Below are 17,713 nucleotides of genomic sequence, written 5' to 3' on the forward strand. Positions count from 1 at the left end.
TTGCTCGTTTCTTTCTTCCATTTCGGGAAAGGCTTCCTTACTGGGTGTGGAAATCTCCTATGCCTTTCCTCGCCTATTCTGTCAGCTTTAAAATTCTCTTTCAGTTGCCACCCTCACAGATGGATTAGGAAACTCTTTCCGGTGCACTCATTAGTGAAATGACCTCAATGAAGCTGGAATCCAATATCTAATGGCCGATTTTTAGCGAGTCCACACGCCAGGGTGGTCGGGGTCCAATGCAGCCCCGGCCAGGCCCAGGCCCCGGCCCCTTGGACTGGGCCACAGGAGGACGCAGAGGAGGGTCCCGGCCCCCCCGGTCGCGTTGCCGGCAGTTCTCCAAGGGCTTGGGCGTTTTCCAGAGGTAGGAGATGGAGGGGACTGATTTCTTCAGCGCCCCACAAACCACGCCACCCCACCCATGGGACACATCCCTAGAGAGAGAGAGAGACGCCCCATACACTCGCTCCCCTCCCCCATGCGCTGTGCCCCAGCCCGGGGCCCGGGGGAATAGGCGGCAGCCCACCCACAGGGTGGGGGGCCCAGCTGAAAGGGGTTGTCGGGGAGGGCGGCCCCTGCCTGGGGTCAAAGGGCGGGCGATCCGCGCGTGCGCAATCGGCGGCGGCGGCGGCGGCGGCGGCGGCGGCGGGGGCGGCCACGAGCTGGGGGTGGGGGGCGGGTAGGTGAAGGAGGCCAGGCGAGGAGAGGAAGGGGGCTGGAAGGTCTCCACCTTGGCGAGTCCAGCCGTGGAGGCGCATCTTGTGTGAGTGTGAGTGTGTGTGTGTGTGTGTGTGTGTGTATAGAGAGACAGCCCCCCACCCCGGCCCACCGCTCCCTGCCCGCCCCGCCCCGCCTGTCACCCCCGTCCCTCGGAGCCCGCCGGACCCGGCCGGTGAACTCAACAGGCCCGGCCCGGCGCGGGTCAGCGCCGGTGCGGGGCCTGGGGCGGGAGGAGGCGGCGGGGAAGCGCAGAGAGGCTCGGCTTCTTGAGCGGGGCAGGGGCGCCCTCCGCCGTCTAGGGCCACACCACCCTGAACGCGCCCGACCTCGTCTGGTCTCGGAAGCTAAGCAGGGTCGGGCCTGGTTAGTACTTGGATGGGAGACCGCCTGGGAATACCGGGTGCCGTAGGCTTCTTCTTTTTTTTTTTTTTTGTTTTGCCTCTTGTTCTGTCCCCTCTCTGGGAGCGAGGCGGCGGCCCGGGGTGGGGGTCACCCCCACCCTCAGCGCCCGCCGCGGTGCCTGGCGCCCCAGCCCGCACCGTGGGGCCTCCTCTTGTCCCAAGCCGCGACACCGCCGTCACGCGGCAGCATGCGTGGCTTCTGGACTGTCAGGTCTCAGACCAAAGGTCTGCTCTGTGGGAACCGACACGCTGGAGGAAACCTTGAGAGTCTGAGAGGGGAGGGAGTTCCAGAAGAAGGCCAGGATGTCATTTGGAGGGAGTATGTGACCAGAACTCGTCCCGTTGCTTTTGGGGTTCTATGGGCTACACGTAGGAATCTTTGGTGGTGGCACCTGATGTTGGGGGATCCGGAGTCGCACCCAGACCTGCTCCACAGGCCTCCTTTTACTTTTCTCTTCGGATTCATTATTTTTAAAAAGTGTCTCTTATCTCTATGATTGCATTTTCTTTTCTCTCTCTTTTCAAGCAGATGATGGGAGTCCAAGTATTAAGGTGACATGTGTTGCCCGTGCCCCCCTCCCCCCTGTGTTCTTATTCATTTACCTCTGATGTCGTTCCAGCGTATTGTGGGGGTACCAATGTTAAGGTCGGGTACGTTGCCCTCTCCCAGCCTCCCCCCTCGGGTCAGAGCCTCAAGTGCGCCCATGCCCCAGTCGGTGCGCACCCACCCCATTCCTAATGGAGGTGTATGCCCATCCCCTCCCCCCACCCGCCCGACACCCACCCGATGAAGGTGATTCCTCTGTGTCCACTTAGGTGTCCATCGGTTCGTACCCATTTGCTGGTGAGCGCGAGCACGTGGTGCTCGTGTGTCCATTCTTGGGCTACCTGGCTTACTGGAACGGGTTCCAGCTCTGGCCAGGAGAACCACGAGAGGTGCCCTCTCACCGCTGCTCCTCCTAGCTGAATAGCACTCCGTGGTGTCCACGCGCCACATTTCATTTACGCACTCGTGGGTCGATGGGCACTCGGGTCGCTTCCAGGTCTTTGCGATTGTGACTTGTGCCCTGACTCTAACCCTAACCCTTACCCAGCCCGTCTCCTCCTCGGCCCCTGCCTGACTGACTCCTTCCCGCCCGGCCTGTCACCTGTCACCGTCCTCTGCCCCTGCCTGACACGCTCCTCCCCGCCCGGGCCGTCACCGTCCTCGGCCCCTGCCTGACGGGGCTCCTCCGTCGCCTGGGCCTTCCAAGGGCTTGGTGTGGACGCTGGTTCCAGGACGCCCTCCCAGGAACCCGGTAGCAGGGCGGCCGCAGCGTCTCGCGCCACCCAACCGTCCGCCGGCCGGCGGCCGTCGCTAAGTGGCCTGCGGGGGACGTGCCCCCACTGTGGGGCGGGCGCCCAGCCTGGTGTCTTCTCCGAGGCCCCGTGGCTGCTTTCACCCCCCCCCGCAAGGGGAGAGCCGCGGAGGTGGGGACCGCCTCCTCGTGGGGACGTACACCCAGCTCTCCACGTCGGATTCCGGGGCTCTCTGTCCTGCCAGAAGGCCCAGCTGGCCTGCGGGTCCTTAGAGTGGCAAAAACATCCGAAAACTGAGATTGAGGGTCCGGTGGTTGTCTGCACTTTTGTGCTGGGCACCCCAGGGAGGCCCGGGGGCTGGCTGGACGACGCGGTCTGCTGGGCAGGGGGGGGGGGTTTGGAGGAGCAACTGATGCCCTTTGCACTTTGGGTAGCAAGTGTCTGAGGTGTCTCTGAGCCCTGCGCCATGTCGGGGGTGGGGGGTGGGAGGTCGGTGGGGGTGGAGGAGCAGGAGGAGGAGGAGGAGGAGGTGGGAAGGGCCGTGGCCTGCAGTCGTCTTCCCGGGGTGGCTTCTTCCACAGGCTGCTTGGCCTGGGCTCCCTGCACCTGGGCCTTTGGAGGACTGGCCCTGTGCTTGCCAACGCTTCCCCTGCAGGGACCCAGAGCTGGGAGGTTGCATCTCTCAGCCCTGGGTCGGGCAGAGCCCCAGCGGGCCATGCCCACAACCTCTCTCAGCACGGGTCCCCCAGAAGGCTCCTTTGGGACCAGGATTCTCTTGCGGGTGACTCTTTAAGGTCTGGCCCCTGGATGGAGGGGCACCAGGAGTAGAGGAGCAGGAAGGGGAAGGGGGTGGCCATGCGAGGGGACACTTTCAGGCCAAGTCCCAGCTTCAGCCTGATCCTCCTGGGAACCCCGGGGTGTACGTCACACCTCCTGGTTGTCCCGCTCTGAGACAAGGAGCCGGGCTTCGCATTCCCCCAGCAGCCAGTCGTGGGCTGAGGACACCTGGGGCGTTGGGAACTCCCTGGCTTCTCCTTGGCTTAACATCTGGAGCTGCTTGTGAATCGTGCCGCCACACACACACCCGAGTGCAGGTGTCTTCTGCACAGACTGCGGGCCTCGCTCTTCTGAATGCCGCTAGCTCGCCACCCACCCACGGGTGAACCTGGTCAGGGTACTTTCTCTCGGGGGCAGACTCTGATCCTGGCGGGCTACCGGTGTTTCTGTTTGCTCGTTTCTTTCTTCCATTTCGGGAAAGGCTTCCTTACTGGGTGTGGAAATCTCCTATGCCTTTCCTCGCCTATTCTGTCAGCTTTAAAATTCTCTTTCAGTTGCCACCCTCACAGATGGATTAGGAAACTCTTTCCGGTGCACTCATTAGTGAAATGACCTCAATGAAGCTGGAATCCAATATCTAATGGCCGATTTTTAGCGAGTCCACACGCCAGGGTGGTCGGGGTCCAATGCAGCCCCGGCCAGGCCCAGGCCCCGGCCCCTTGGACTGGGCCACAGGAGGACGCAGAGGAGGGTCCCGGCCCCCCCGGTCGCGTTGCCGGCAGTTCTCCAAGGGCTTGGGCGTTTTCCAGAGGTAGGAGATGGAGGGGACTGATTTCTTCAGCGCCCCACAAACCACGCCACCCCACCCATGGGACACATCCCTAGAGAGAGAGAGAGACGCCCCATACACTCGCTCCCCTCCCCCATGCGCTGTGCCCCAGCCCGGGGCCCGGGGGAATAGGCGGCAGCCCACCCACAGGGTGGGGGGCCCAGCTGAAAGGGGTTGTCGGGGAGGGCGGCCCCTGCCTGGGGTCAAAGGGCGGGCGATCCGCGCGTGCGCAATCGGCGGCGGCGGCGGCGGCGGCGGCGGCGGCGGCGGCGGCGGCGGGGGCGGCCACGAGCTGGGGGTGGGGGGCGGGTAGGTGAAGGAGGCCAGGCGAGGAGAGGAAGGGGGCTGGAAGGTCTCCACCTTGGCGAGTCCAGCCGTGGAGGCGCATCTTGTGTGAGTGTGAGTGTGTGTGTGTGTGTGTGTGTGTGTATAGAGAGACAGCCCCCCACCCCGGCCCACCGCTCCCTGCCCGCCCCGCCCCGCCTGTCACCCCCGTCCCTCGGAGCCCGCCGGACCCGGCCGGTGAACTCAACAGGCCCGGCCCGGCGCGGGTCAGCGCCGGTGCGGGGCCTGGGGCGGGAGGAGGCGGCGGGGAAGCGCAGAGAGGCTCGGCTTCTTGAGCGGGGCAGGGGCGCCCTCCGCCGTCTAGGGCCACACCACCCTGAACGCGCCCGACCTCGTCTGGTCTCGGAAGCTAAGCAGGGTCGGGCCTGGTTAGTACTTGGATGGGAGACCGCCTGGGAATACCGGGTGCCGTAGGCTTCTTCTTTTTTTTTTTTTTTGTTTTGCCTCTTGTTCTGTCCCCTCTCTGGGAGCGAGGCGGCGGCCCGGGGTGGGGGTCACCCCCACCCTCAGCGCCCGCCGCGGTGCCTGGCGCCCCAGCCCGCACCGTGGGGCCTCCTCTTGTCCCAAGCCGCGACACCGCCGTCACGCGGCAGCATGCGTGGCTTCTGGACTGTCAGGTCTCAGACCAAAGGTCTGCTCTGTGGGAACCGACACGCTGGAGGAAACCTTGAGAGTCTGAGAGGGGAGGGAGTTCCAGAAGAAGGCCAGGATGTCATTTGGAGGGAGTATGTGACCAGAACTCGTCCCGTTGCTTTTGGGGTTCTATGGGCTACACGTAGGAATCTTTGGTGGTGGCACCTGATGTTGGGGGATCCGGAGTCGCACCCAGACCTGCTCCACAGGCCTCCTTTTACTTTTCTCTTCGGATTCATTATTTTTAAAAAGTGTCTCTTATCTCTATGATTGCATTTTCTTTTCTCTCTCTTTTCAAGCAGATGATGGGAGTCCAAGTATTAAGGTGACATGTGTTGCCCGTGCCCCCCTCCCCCCTGTGTTCTTATTCATTTACCTCTGATGTCGTTCCAGCGTATTGTGGGGGTACCAATGTTAAGGTCGGGTACGTTGCCCTCTCCCAGCCTCCCCCCTCGGGTCAGAGCCTCAAGTGCGCCCATGCCCCAGTCGGTGCGCACCCACCCCATTCCTAATGGAGGTGTATGCCCATCCCCTCCCCCCACCCGCCCGACACCCACCCGATGAAGGTGATTCCTCTGTGTCCACTTAGGTGTCCATCGGTTCGTACCCATTTGCTGGTGAGCGCGAGCACGTGGTGCTCGTGTGTCCATTCTTGGGCTACCTGGCTTACTGGAACGGGTTCCAGCTCTGGCCAGGAGAACCACGAGAGGTGCCCTCTCACCGCTGCTCCTCCTAGCTGAATAGCACTCCGTGGTGTCCACGCGCCACATTTCATTTACGCACTCGTGGGTCGATGGGCACTCGGGTCGCTTCCAGGTCTTTGCGATTGTGACTTGTGCCCTGACTCTAACCCTAACCCTTACCCAGCCCGTCTCCTCCTCGGCCCCTGCCTGACTGACTCCTTCCCGCCCGGCCTGTCACCTGTCACCGTCCTCTGCCCCTGCCTGACACGCTCCTCCCCGCCCGGGCCGTCACCGTCCTCGGCCCCTGCCTGACGGGGCTCCTCCGTCGCCTGGGCCTTCCAAGGGCTTGGTGTGGACGCTGGTTCCAGGACGCCCTCCCAGGAACCCGGTAGCAGGGCGGCCGCAGCGTCTCGCGCCACCCAACCGTCCGCCGGCCGGCGGCCGTCGCTAAGTGGCCTGCGGGGGACGTGCCCCCACTGTGGGGCGGGCGCCCAGCCTGGTGTCTTCTCCGAGGCCCCGTGGCTGCTTTCACCCCCCCCCGCAAGGGGAGAGCCGCGGAGGTGGGGACCGCCTCCTCGTGGGGACGTACACCCAGCTCTCCACGTCGGATTCCGGGGCTCTCTGTCCTGCCAGAAGGCCCAGCTGGCCTGCGGGTCCTTAGAGTGGCAAAAACATCCGAAAACTGAGATTGAGGGTCCGGTGGTTGTCTGCACTTTTGTGCTGGGCACCCCAGGGAGGCCCGGGGGCTGGCTGGACGACGCGGTCTGCTGGGCAGGGGGGGGGGGTTTGGAGGAGCAACTGATGCCCTTTGCACTTTGGGTAGCAAGTGTCTGAGGTGTCTCTGAGCCCTGCGCCATGTCGGGGGTGGGGGGTGGGAGGTCGGTGGGGGTGGAGGAGCAGGAGGAGGAGGAGGAGGAGGTGGGAAGGGCCGTGGCCTGCAGTCGTCTTCCCGGGGTGGCTTCTTCCACAGGCTGCTTGGCCTGGGCTCCCTGCACCTGGGCCTTTGGAGGACTGGCCCTGTGCTTGCCAACGCTTCCCCTGCAGGGACCCAGAGCTGGGAGGTTGCATCTCTCAGCCCTGGGTCGGGCAGAGCCCCAGCGGGCCATGCCCACAACCTCTCTCAGCACGGGTCCCCCAGAAGGCTCCTTTGGGACCAGGATTCTCTTGCGGGTGACTCTTTAAGGTCTGGCCCCTGGATGGAGGGGCACCAGGAGTAGAGGAGCAGGAAGGGGAAGGGGGTGGCCATGCGAGGGGACACTTTCAGGCCAAGTCCCAGCTTCAGCCTGATCCTCCTGGGAACCCCGGGGTGTACGTCACACCTCCTGGTTGTCCCGCTCTGAGACAAGGAGCCGGGCTTCGCATTCCCCCAGCAGCCAGTCGTGGGCTGAGGACACCTGGGGCGTTGGGAACTCCCTGGCTTCTCCTTGGCTTAACATCTGGAGCTGCTTGTGAATCGTGCCGCCACACACACACCCGAGTGCAGGTGTCTTCTGCACAGACTGCGGGCCTCGCTCTTCTGAATGCCGCTAGCTCGCCACCCACCCACGGGTGAACCTGGTCAGGGTACTTTCTCTCGGGGGCAGACTCTGATCCTGGCGGGCTACCGGTGTTTCTGTTTGCTCGTTTCTTTCTTCCATTTCGGGAAAGGCTTCCTTACTGGGTGTGGAAATCTCCTATGCCTTTCCTCGCCTATTCTGTCAGCTTTAAAATTCTCTTTCAGTTGCCACCCTCACAGATGGATTAGGAAACTCTTTCCGGTGCACTCATTAGTGAAATGACCTCAATGAAGCTGGAATCCAATATCTAATGGCCGATTTTTAGCGAGTCCACACGCCAGGGTGGTCGGGGTCCAATGCAGCCCCGGCCAGGCCCAGGCCCCGGCCCCTTGGACTGGGCCACAGGAGGACGCAGAGGAGGGTCCCGGCCCCCCCGGTCGCGTTGCCGGCAGTTCTCCAAGGGCTTGGGCGTTTTCCAGAGGTAGGAGATGGAGGGGACTGATTTCTTCAGCGCCCCACAAACCACGCCACCCCACCCATGGGACACATCCCTAGAGAGAGAGAGAGACGCCCCATACACTCGCTCCCCTCCCCCATGCGCTGTGCCCCAGCCCGGGGCCCGGGGGAATAGGCGGCAGCCCACCCACAGGGTGGGGGGCCCAGCTGAAAGGGGTTGTCGGGGAGGGCGGCCCCTGCCTGGGGTCAAAGGGCGGGCGATCCGCGCGTGCGCAATCGGCGGCGGCGGCGGCGGCGGCGGCGGCGGCGGGGGCGGCCACGAGCTGGGGGTGGGGGGCGGGTAGGTGAAGGAGGCCAGGCGAGGAGAGGAAGGGGGCTGGAAGGTCTCCACCTTGGCGAGTCCAGCCGTGGAGGCGCATCTTGTGTGAGTGTGAGTGTGTGTGTGTGTGTGTGTGTGTGTATAGAGAGACAGCCCCCCACCCCGGCCCACCGCTCCCTGCCCGCCCCGCCCCGCCTGTCACCCCCGTCCCTCGGAGCCCGCCGGACCCGGCCGGTGAACTCAACAGGCCCGGCCCGGCGCGGGTCAGCGCCGGTGCGGGGCCTGGGGCGGGAGGAGGCGGCGGGGAAGCGCAGAGAGGCTCGGCTTCTTGAGCGGGGCAGGGGCGCCCTCCGCCGTCTAGGGCCACACCACCCTGAACGCGCCCGACCTCGTCTGGTCTCGGAAGCTAAGCAGGGTCGGGCCTGGTTAGTACTTGGATGGGAGACCGCCTGGGAATACCGGGTGCCGTAGGCTTCTTCTTTTTTTTTTTTTTTGTTTTGCCTCTTGTTCTGTCCCCTCTCTGGGAGCGAGGCGGCGGCCCGGGGTGGGGGTCACCCCCACCCTCAGCGCCCGCCGCGGTGCCTGGCGCCCCAGCCCGCACCGTGGGGCCTCCTCTTGTCCCAAGCCGCGACACCGCCGTCACGCGGCAGCATGCGTGGCTTCTGGACTGTCAGGTCTCAGACCAAAGGTCTGCTCTGTGGGAACCGACACGCTGGAGGAAACCTTGAGAGTCTGAGAGGGGAGGGAGTTCCAGAAGAAGGCCAGGATGTCATTTGGAGGGAGTATGTGACCAGAACTCGTCCCGTTGCTTTTGGGGTTCTATGGGCTACACGTAGGAATCTTTGGTGGTGGCACCTGATGTTGGGGGATCCGGAGTCGCACCCAGACCTGCTCCACAGGCCTCCTTTTACTTTTCTCTTCGGATTCATTATTTTTAAAAAGTGTCTCTTATCTCTATGATTGCATTTTCTTTTCTCTCTCTTTTCAAGCAGATGATGGGAGTCCAAGTATTAAGGTGACATGTGTTGCCCGTGCCCCCCTCCCCCCTGTGTTCTTATTCATTTACCTCTGATGTCGTTCCAGCGTATTGTGGGGGTACCAATGTTAAGGTCGGGTACGTTGCCCTCTCCCAGCCTCCCCCCTCGGGTCAGAGCCTCAAGTGCGCCCATGCCCCAGTCGGTGCGCACCCACCCCATTCCTAATGGAGGTGTATGCCCATCCCCTCCCCCCACCCGCCCGACACCCACCCGATGAAGGTGATTCCTCTGTGTCCACTTAGGTGTCCATCGGTTCGTACCCATTTGCTGGTGAGCGCGAGCACGTGGTGCTCGTGTGTCCATTCTTGGGCTACCTGGCTTACTGGAACGGGTTCCAGCTCTGGCCAGGAGAACCACGAGAGGTGCCCTCTCACCGCTGCTCCTCCTAGCTGAATAGCACTCCGTGGTGTCCACGCGCCACATTTCATTTACGCACTCGTGGGTCGATGGGCACTCGGGTCGCTTCCAGGTCTTTGCGATTGTGACTTGTGCCCTGACTCTAACCCTAACCCTTACCCAGCCCGTCTCCTCCTCGGCCCCTGCCTGACTGACTCCTTCCCGCCCGGCCTGTCACCTGTCACCGTCCTCTGCCCCTGCCTGACACGCTCCTCCCCGCCCGGGCCGTCACCGTCCTCGGCCCCTGCCTGACGGGGCTCCTCCGTCGCCTGGGCCTTCCAAGGGCTTGGTGTGGACGCTGGTTCCAGGACGCCCTCCCAGGAACCCGGTAGCAGGGCGGCCGCAGCGTCTCGCGCCACCCAACCGTCCGCCGGCCGGCGGCTGTCGCTAAGTGGCCTGCGGGGGACGTGCCCCCACTGTGGGGCGGGCGCCCAGCCTGGTGTCTTCTCCGAGGCCCCGTGGCTGCTTTCACCCCCCCCCGCAAGGGGAGAGCCGCGGAGGTGGGGACCGCCTCCTCGTGGGGACGTACACCCAGCTCTCCACGTCGGATTCCGGGGCTCTCTGTCCTGCCAGAAGGCCCAGCTGGCCTGCGGGTCCTTAGAGTGGCAAAAACATCCGAAAACTGAGATTGAGGGTCCGGTGGTTGTCTGCACTTTTGTGCTGGGCACCCCAGGGAGGCCCGGGGGCTGGCTGGACGACGCGGTCTGCTGGGCAGGGGGGGGGGTTTGGAGGAGCAACTGATGCCCTTTGCACTTTGGGTAGCAAGTGTCTGAGGTGTCTCTGAGCCCTGCGCCATGTCGGGGGTGGGGGGTGGGAGGTCGGTGGGGGTGGAGGAGCAGGAGGAGGAGGAGGAGGAGGTGGGAAGGGCCGTGGCCTGCAGTCGTCTTCCCGGGGTGGCTTCTTCCACAGGCTGCTTGGCCTGGGCTCCCTGCACCTGGGCCTTTGGAGGACTGGCCCTGTGCTTGCCAACGCTTCCCCTGCAGGGACCCAGAGCTGGGAGGTTGCATCTCTCAGCCCTGGGTCGGGCAGAGCCCCAGCGGGCCATGCCCACAACCTCTCTCAGCACGGGTCCCCCAGAAGGCTCCTTTGGGACCAGGATTCTCTTGCGGGTGACTCTTTAAGGTCTGGCCCCTGGATGGAGGGGCACCAGGAGTAGAGGAGCAGGAAGGGGAAGGGGGTGGCCATGCGAGGGGACACTTTCAGGCCAAGTCCCAGCTTCAGCCTGATCCTCCTGGGAACCCCGGGGTGTACGTCACACCTCCTGGTTGTCCCGCTCTGAGACAAGGAGCCGGGCTTCGCATTCCCCCAGCAGCCAGTCGTGGGCTGAGGACACCTGGGGCGTTGGGAACTCCCTGGCTTCTCCTTGGCTTAACATCTGGAGCTGCTTGTGAATCGTGCCGCCACACACACACCCGAGTGCAGGTGTCTTCTGCACAGACTGCGGGCCTCGCTCTTCTGAATGCCGCTAGCTCGCCACCCACCCACGGGTGAACCTGGTCAGGGTACTTTCTCTCGGGGGCAGACTCTGATCCTGGCGGGCTACCGGTGTTTCTGTTTGCTCGTTTCTTTCTTCCATTTCGGGAAAGGCTTCCTTACTGGGTGTGGAAATCTCCTATGCCTTTCCTCGCCTATTCTGTCAGCTTTAAAATTCTCTTTCAGTTGCCACCCTCACAGATGGATTAGGAAACTCTTTCCGGTGCACTCATTAGTGAAATGACCTCAATGAAGCTGGAATCCAATATCTAATGGCCGATTTTTAGCGAGTCCACACGCCAGGGTGGTCGGGGTCCAATGCAGCCCCGGCCAGGCCCAGGCCCCGGCCCCTTGGACTGGGCCACAGGAGGACGCAGAGGAGGGTCCCGGCCCCCCCGGTCGCGTTGCCGGCAGTTCTCCAAGGGCTTGGGCGTTTTCCAGAGGTAGGAGATGGAGGGGACTGATTTCTTCAGCGCCCCACAAACCACGCCACCCCACCCATGGGACACATCCCTAGAGAGAGAGAGAGACGCCCCATACACTCGCTCCCCTCCCCCATGCGCTGTGCCCCAGCCCGGGGCCCGGGGGAATAGGCGGCAGCCCACCCACAGGGTGGGGGGCCCAGCTGAAAGGGGTTGTCGGGGAGGGCGGCCCCTGCCTGGGGTCAAAGGGCGGGCGATCCGCGCGTGCGCAATCGGCGGCGGCGGCGGCGGCGGCGGCGGCGGCGGCGGGGGCGGCCACGAGCTGGGGGTGGGGGGCGGGTAGGTGAAGGAGGCCAGGCGAGGAGAGGAAGGGGGCTGGAAGGTCTCCACCTTGGCGAGTCCAGCCGTGGAGGCGCATCTTGTGTGAGTGTGAGTGTGTGTGTGTGTGTGTGTGTGTGTGTATAGAGAGACAGCCCCCCACCCCGGCCCACCGCTCCCTGCCCGCCCCGCCCCGCCTGTCACCCCCGTCCCTCGGAGCCCGCCGGACCCGGCCGGTGAACTCAACAGGCCCGGCCCGGCGCGGGTCAGCGCCGGTGCGGGGCCTGGGGCGGGAGGAGGCGGCGGGGAAGCGCAGAGAGGCTCGGCTTCTTGAGCGGGGCAGGGGCGCCCTCCGCCGTCTAGGGCCACACCACCCTGAACGCGCCCGACCTCGTCTGGTCTCGGAAGCTAAGCAGGGTCGGGCCTGGTTAGTACTTGGATGGGAGACCGCCTGGGAATACCGGGTGCCGTAGGCTTCTTCTTTTTTTTTTTTTTTGTTTTGCCTCTTGTTCTGTCCCCTCTCTGGGAGCGAGGCGGCGGCCCGGGGTGGGGGTCACCCCCACCCTCAGCGCCCGCCGCGGTGCCTGGCGCCCCAGCCCGCACCGTGGGGCCTCCTCTTGTCCCAAGCCGCGACACCGCCGTCACGCGGCAGCATGCGTGGCTTCTGGACTGTCAGGTCTCAGACCAAAGGTCTGCTCTGTGGGAACCGACACGCTGGAGGAAACCTTGAGAGTCTGAGAGGGGAGGGAGTTCCAGAAGAAGGCCAGGATGTCATTTGGAGGGAGTATGTGACCAGAACTCGTCCCGTTGCTTTTGGGGTTCTATGGGCTACACGTAGGAATCTTTGGTGGTGGCACCTGATGTTGGGGGATCCGGAGTCGCACCCAGACCTGCTCCACAGGCCTCCTTTTACTTTTCTCTTCGGATTCATTATTTTTAAAAAGTGTCTCTTATCTCTATGATTGCATTTTCTTTTCTCTCTCTTTTCAAGCAGATGATGGGAGTCCAAGTATTAAGGTGACATGTGTTGCCCGTGCCCCCCTCCCCCCTGTGTTCTTATTCATTTACCTCTGATGTCGTTCCAGCGTATTGTGGGGGTACCAATGTTAGGGTCGGGTACGTTGCCCTCTCCCTGCCTCCCCCCTCGGGTCAGAGCCTCAAGTGCGCCCATCCCCCAGTCGGTGCGCACCCACCCCATTCCTAATGGAGGTGTATGCCCATCCCCTCCCCCCACCCGCCCGACACCCACCCGATGAAGGTGATTCCTCTGTGTCCACTTAGGTGTCCATCGGTTCGTACCCATTTGCTGGTGAGCGCGAGCACGTGGTGCTCGTGTGTCCATTCTTGGGCTACCTGGCTTACTGGAACGGGTTCCAGCTCTGGCCAGGAGAACCACGAGAGGTGCCCTCTCACCGCTGCTCCTCCTAGCTGAATAGCACTCCGTGGTGTCCACGCGCCACATTTCATTTACGCACTCGTGGGTCGATGGGCACTCGGGTCGCTTCCAGGTCTTTGCGATTGTGACTTGTGCCCTGACTCTAACCCTAACCCTTACCCAGCCCGTCTCCTCCTCGGCCCCTGCCTGACTGACTCCTTCCCGCCCGGCCTGTCACCTGTCACCGTCCTCTGCCCCTGCCTGACACGCTCCTCCCCGCCCGGGCCGTCACCGTCCTCGGCCCCTGCCTGACGGGGCTCCTCCGTCGCCTGGGCCTTCCAAGGGCTTGGTGTGGACGCTGGTTCCAGGACGCCCTCCCAGGAACCCGGTAGCAGGGCGGCCGCAGCGTCTCGCGCCACCCAACCGTCCGCCGGCCGGCGGCCGTCGCTAAGTGGCCTGCGGGGGACGTGCCCCCACTGTGGGGCGGGCGCCCAGCCTGGTGTCTTCTCCGAGGCCCCGTGGCTGCTTTCACCCCCCCCCGCAAGGGGAGAGCCGCGGAGGTGGGGACCGCCTCCTCGTGGGGACGTACACCCAGCTCTCCACGTCGGATTCCGGGGCTCTCTGTCCTGCCAGAAGGCCCAGCTGGCCTGCGGGTCCTTAGAGTGGCAAAAACATCCGAAAACTGAGATTGAGGGTCCGGTGGTTGTCTGCACTTTTGTGCTGGGCACCCCAGGGAGGCCCGGGGGCTGGCTGGACGACGCGGTCTGCTGGGCAGGGGGGGGGGTTTGGAGGAGCAACTGATGCCCTTTGCACTTTGGGTAGCAAGTGTCTGAGGTGTCTCTGAGCCCTGCGCCATGTCGGGGGTGGGGGGTGGGAGGTCGGTGGGGGTGGAGGAGCAGGAGGAGGAGGAGGAGGAGGTGGGAAGGGCCGTGGCCTGCAGTCGTCTTCCCGGGGTGGCTTCTTCCACAGGCTGCTTGGCCTGGGCTCCCTGCACCTGGGCCTTTGGAGGACTGGCCCTGTGCTTGCCAACGCTTCCCCTGCAGGGACCCAGAGCTGGGAGGTTGCATCTCTCAGCCCTGGGTCGGGCAGAGCCCCAGCGGGCCATGCCCACAACCTCTCTCAGCACGGGTCCCCCAGAAGGCTCCTTTGGGACCAGGATTCTCTTGCGGGTGACTCTTTAAGGTCTGGCCCCTGGATGGAGGGGCACCAGGAGTAGAGGAGCAGGAAGGGGAAGGGGGTGGCCATGCGAGGGGACACTTTCAGGCCAAGTCCCAGCTTCAGCCTGATCCTCCTGGGAACCCCGGGGTGTACGTCACACCTCCTGGTTGTCCCGCTCTGAGACAAGGAGCCGGGCTTCGCATTCCCCCAGCAGCCAGTCGTGGGCTGAGGACACCTGGGGCGTTGGGAACTCCCTGGCTTCTCCTTGGCTTAACATCTGGAGCTGCTTGTGAATCGTGCCGCCACACACACACCCGAGTGCAGGTGTCTTCTGCACAGACTGCGGGCCTCGCTCTTCTGAATGCCGCTAGCTCGCCACCCACCCACGGGTGAACCTGGTCAGGGTACTTTCTCTCGGGGGCAGACTCTGATCCTGGCGGGCTACCGGTGTTTCTGTTTGCTCGTTTCTTTCTTCCATTTCGGGAAAGGCTTCCTTACTGGGTGTGGAAATCTCCTATGCCTTTCCTCGCCTATTCTGTCAGCTTTAAAATTCTCTTTCAGTTGCCACCCTCACAGATGGATTAGGAAACTCTTTCCGGTGCACTCATTAGTGAAATGACCTCAATGAAGCTGGAATCCAATATCTAATGGCCGATTTTTAGCGAGTCCACACGCCAGGGTGGTCGGGGTCCAATGCAGCCCCGGCCAGGCCCAGGCCCCGGCCCCTTGGACTGGGCCACAGGAGGACGCAGAGGAGGGTCCCGGCCCCCCCGGTCGCGTTGCCGGCAGTTCTCCAAGGGCTTGGGCGTTTTCCAGAGGTAGGAGATGGAGGGGACTGATTTCTTCAGCGCCCCACAAACCACGCCACCCCACCCATGGGACACATCCCTAGAGAGAGAGAGAGACGCCCCATACACTCGCTCCCCTCCCCCATGCGCTGTGCCCCAGCCCGGGGCCCGGGGGAATAGGCGGCAGCCCACCCACAGGGTGGGGGGCCCAGCTGAAAGGGGTTGTCGGGGAGGGCGGCCCCTGCCTGGGGTCAAAGGGCGGGCGATCCGCGCGTGCGCAATCGGCGGCGGCGGCGGCGGCGGCGGCGGCGGCGGGGGCGGCCACGAGCTGGGGGTGGGGGGCGGGTAGGTGAAGGAGGCCAGGCGAGGAGAGGAAGGGGGCTGGAAGGTCTCCACCTTGGCGAGTCCAGCCGTGGAGGCGCATCTTGTGTGAGTGTGAGTGTGTGTGTGTGTGTGTGTGTGTGTATAGAGAGACAGCCCCCCACCCCGGCCCACCGCTCCCTGCCCGCCCCGCCCCGCCTGTCACCCCCGTCCCTCGGAGCCCGCCGGACCCGGCCGGTGAACTCAACAGGCCCGGCCCGGCGCGGGTCAGCGCCGGTGCGGGGCCTGGGGCGGGAGGAGGCGGCGGGGAAGCGCAGAGAGGCTCGGCTTCTTGAGCGGGGCAGGGGCGCCCTCCGCCGTCTAGGGCCACACCACCCTGAACGCGCCCGACCTCGTCTGGTCTCGGAAGCTAAGCAGGGTCGGGCCTGGTTAGTACTTGGATGGGAGACCGCCTGGGAATACCGGGTGCCGTAGGCTTCTTCTTTTTTTTTTTTTTTGTTTTGCCTCTTGTTCTGTCCCCTCTCTGGGAGCGAGGCGGCGGCCCGGGGTGGGGGTCACCCCCACCCTCAGCGCCCGCCGCGGTGCCTGGCGCCCCAGCCCGCACCGTGGGGCCTCCTCTTGTCCCAAGCCGCGACACCGCCGTCACGCGGCAGCATGCGTGGCTTCTGGACTGTCAGGTCTCAGACCAAAGGTCTGCTCTGTGGGAACCGACACGCTGGAGGAAACCTTGAGAGTCTGAGAGGGGAGGGAGTTCCAGAAGAAGGCCAGGATGTCATTTGGAGGGAGTATGTGACCAGAACTCGTCCCGTTGCTTTTGGGGTTCTATGGGCTACACGTAGGAATCTTTGGTGGTGGCACCTGATGTTGGGGGATCCGGAGTCGCACCCAGACCTGCTCCACAGGCCTCCTTTTACTTTTCTCTTCGGATTCATTATTTTTAAAAAGTGTCTCTTATCTCTATGATTGCATTTTCTTTTCTCTCTCTTTTCAAGCAGATGATGGGAGTCCAAGTATTAAGGTGACATGTGTTGCCCGTGCCCCCCTCCCCCCTGTGTTCTTATTCATTTACCTCTGATGTCGTTCCAGCGTATTGTGGGGGTACCAATGTTAAGGTCGGGTACGTTGCCCTCTCCCAGCCTCCCCCCTCGGGTCAGAGCCTCAAGTGCGCCCATGCCCCAGTCGGTGCGCACCCACCCCATTCCTAATGGAGGTGTATGCCCATCCCCTCCCCCCACCCGCCCGACACCCACCCGATGAAGGTGATTCCTCTGTGTCCACTTAGGTGTCCATCGGTTCGTACCCATTTGCTGGTGAGCGCGAGCACGTGGTGCTCGTGTGTCCATTCTTGGGCTACCTGGCTTACTGGAACGGGTTCCAGCTCTGGCCAGGAGAACCACGAGAGGTGCCCTCTCACCGCTGCTCCTCCTAGCTGAATAGCACTCCGTGGTGTCCACGCGCCACATTTCATTTACGCACTCGTGGGTCGATGGGCACTCGGGTCGCTTCCAGGTCTTTGCGATTGTGACTTGTGCCCTGACTCTAACCCTAACCCTTACCCAGCCCGTCTCCTCCTCGGCCCCTGCCTGACTGACTCCTTCCCGCCCGGCCTGTCACCTGTCACCGTCCTCTGCCCCTGCCTGACACGCTCCTCCCCGCCCGGGCCGTCACCGTCCTCGGCCCCTGCCTGACGGGGCTCCTCCGTCGCCTGGGCCTTCCAAGGGCTTGGTGTGGACGCTGGTTCCAGGACGCCCTCCCAGGAACCCGGTAGCAGGGCGGCCGCAGCGTCTCGCGCCACCCAACCGTCCGCCGGCCGGCGGCCGTCGCTAAGTGGCCTGCGGGGGACGTGCCCCCACTGTGGGGCGGGCGCCCAGCCTGGTGTCTTCTCCGAGGCCCCGTGGCTGCTTTCACCCCCCCCCGCAAGGGGAGAGCCGCGGAGGTGGGGACCGCCTCCTCGTGGGGACGTACACCCAGCTCTCCACGTCGGATTCCGGGGCTCTCTGTCCTGCCAGAAGGCCCAGCTGGCCTGCGGGTCCTTAGAGTGGCAAAAACATCCGAAAACTGAGATTGAGGGTCCGGTGGTTGTCTGCACTTTTGTGCTGGGCACCCCAGGGAGGCCCGGGGGCTGGCTGGACGACGCGGTCTGCTGGGCAGGGGGGGGGGTTTGGAGGAGCAACTGATGCCCTTTGCACTTTGGGTAGCAAGTGTCTGAGGTGTCTCTGAGCCCTGCGCCATGTCGGGGGTGGGGGGTGGGAGGTCGGTGGGGGTGGAGGAGCAGGAGGAGGAGGAGGAGGAGGTGGGAAGGGCCGTGGCCTGCAGTCGTCTTCCCGGGGTGGCTTCTTCCACAGGCTGCTTGGCCTGGGCTCCCTGCACCTGGGCCTTTGGAGGACTGGCCCTGTGCTTGCCAACGCTTCCCCTGCAGGGACCCAGAGCTGGGAGGTTGCATCTCTCAGCCCTGGGTCGGGCAGAGCCC

At 64.0% G+C, this 17,713-nt stretch overlaps 5 non-coding genes across 5 annotated transcripts; all 5 read left to right on the top strand.

Moving 5' to 3' along the window:
• The first annotated feature begins 1,010 nt into the window (after nucleotides 1–1,010).
• LOC142876592 (5S ribosomal RNA) lies at nucleotides 1,011–1,129 on the top strand. The gene has a single exon (XR_012923492.1). It is a non-coding gene; the product is annotated as a 5S ribosomal RNA (ribosomal RNA).
• Nucleotides 1,130–4,666: 3,537 nt separating this feature from the next.
• Nucleotides 4,667–4,785, top strand: LOC142876603 (5S ribosomal RNA). The gene has a single exon (XR_012923503.1). It is a non-coding gene; the product is annotated as a 5S ribosomal RNA (ribosomal RNA).
• A 3,525-nt stretch (nucleotides 4,786–8,310) lies between these two features.
• On the top strand, nucleotides 8,311–8,429 carry LOC142876615 (5S ribosomal RNA). Its single transcript, XR_012923514.1, has one exon. It is a non-coding gene; the product is annotated as a 5S ribosomal RNA (ribosomal RNA).
• A 3,529-nt stretch (nucleotides 8,430–11,958) lies between these two features.
• LOC142876626 (5S ribosomal RNA) lies at nucleotides 11,959–12,077 on the top strand. The gene has a single exon (XR_012923526.1). It is a non-coding gene; the product is annotated as a 5S ribosomal RNA (ribosomal RNA).
• Nucleotides 12,078–15,601: 3,524 nt separating this feature from the next.
• Nucleotides 15,602–15,720, top strand: LOC142876637 (5S ribosomal RNA). The gene has a single exon (XR_012923537.1). It is a non-coding gene; the product is annotated as a 5S ribosomal RNA (ribosomal RNA).
• The last annotated feature ends 1,993 nt before the right edge of the window (nucleotides 15,721–17,713 follow it).

The sequence above is a fragment of the Microcebus murinus genome, chromosome 15 (genome assembly GCF_040939455.1).
Source record: "Microcebus murinus isolate Inina chromosome 15, M.murinus_Inina_mat1.0, whole genome shotgun sequence".
In the NCBI taxonomy this organism is placed as follows: domain Eukaryota; kingdom Metazoa; phylum Chordata; class Mammalia; order Primates; family Cheirogaleidae; genus Microcebus; species Microcebus murinus.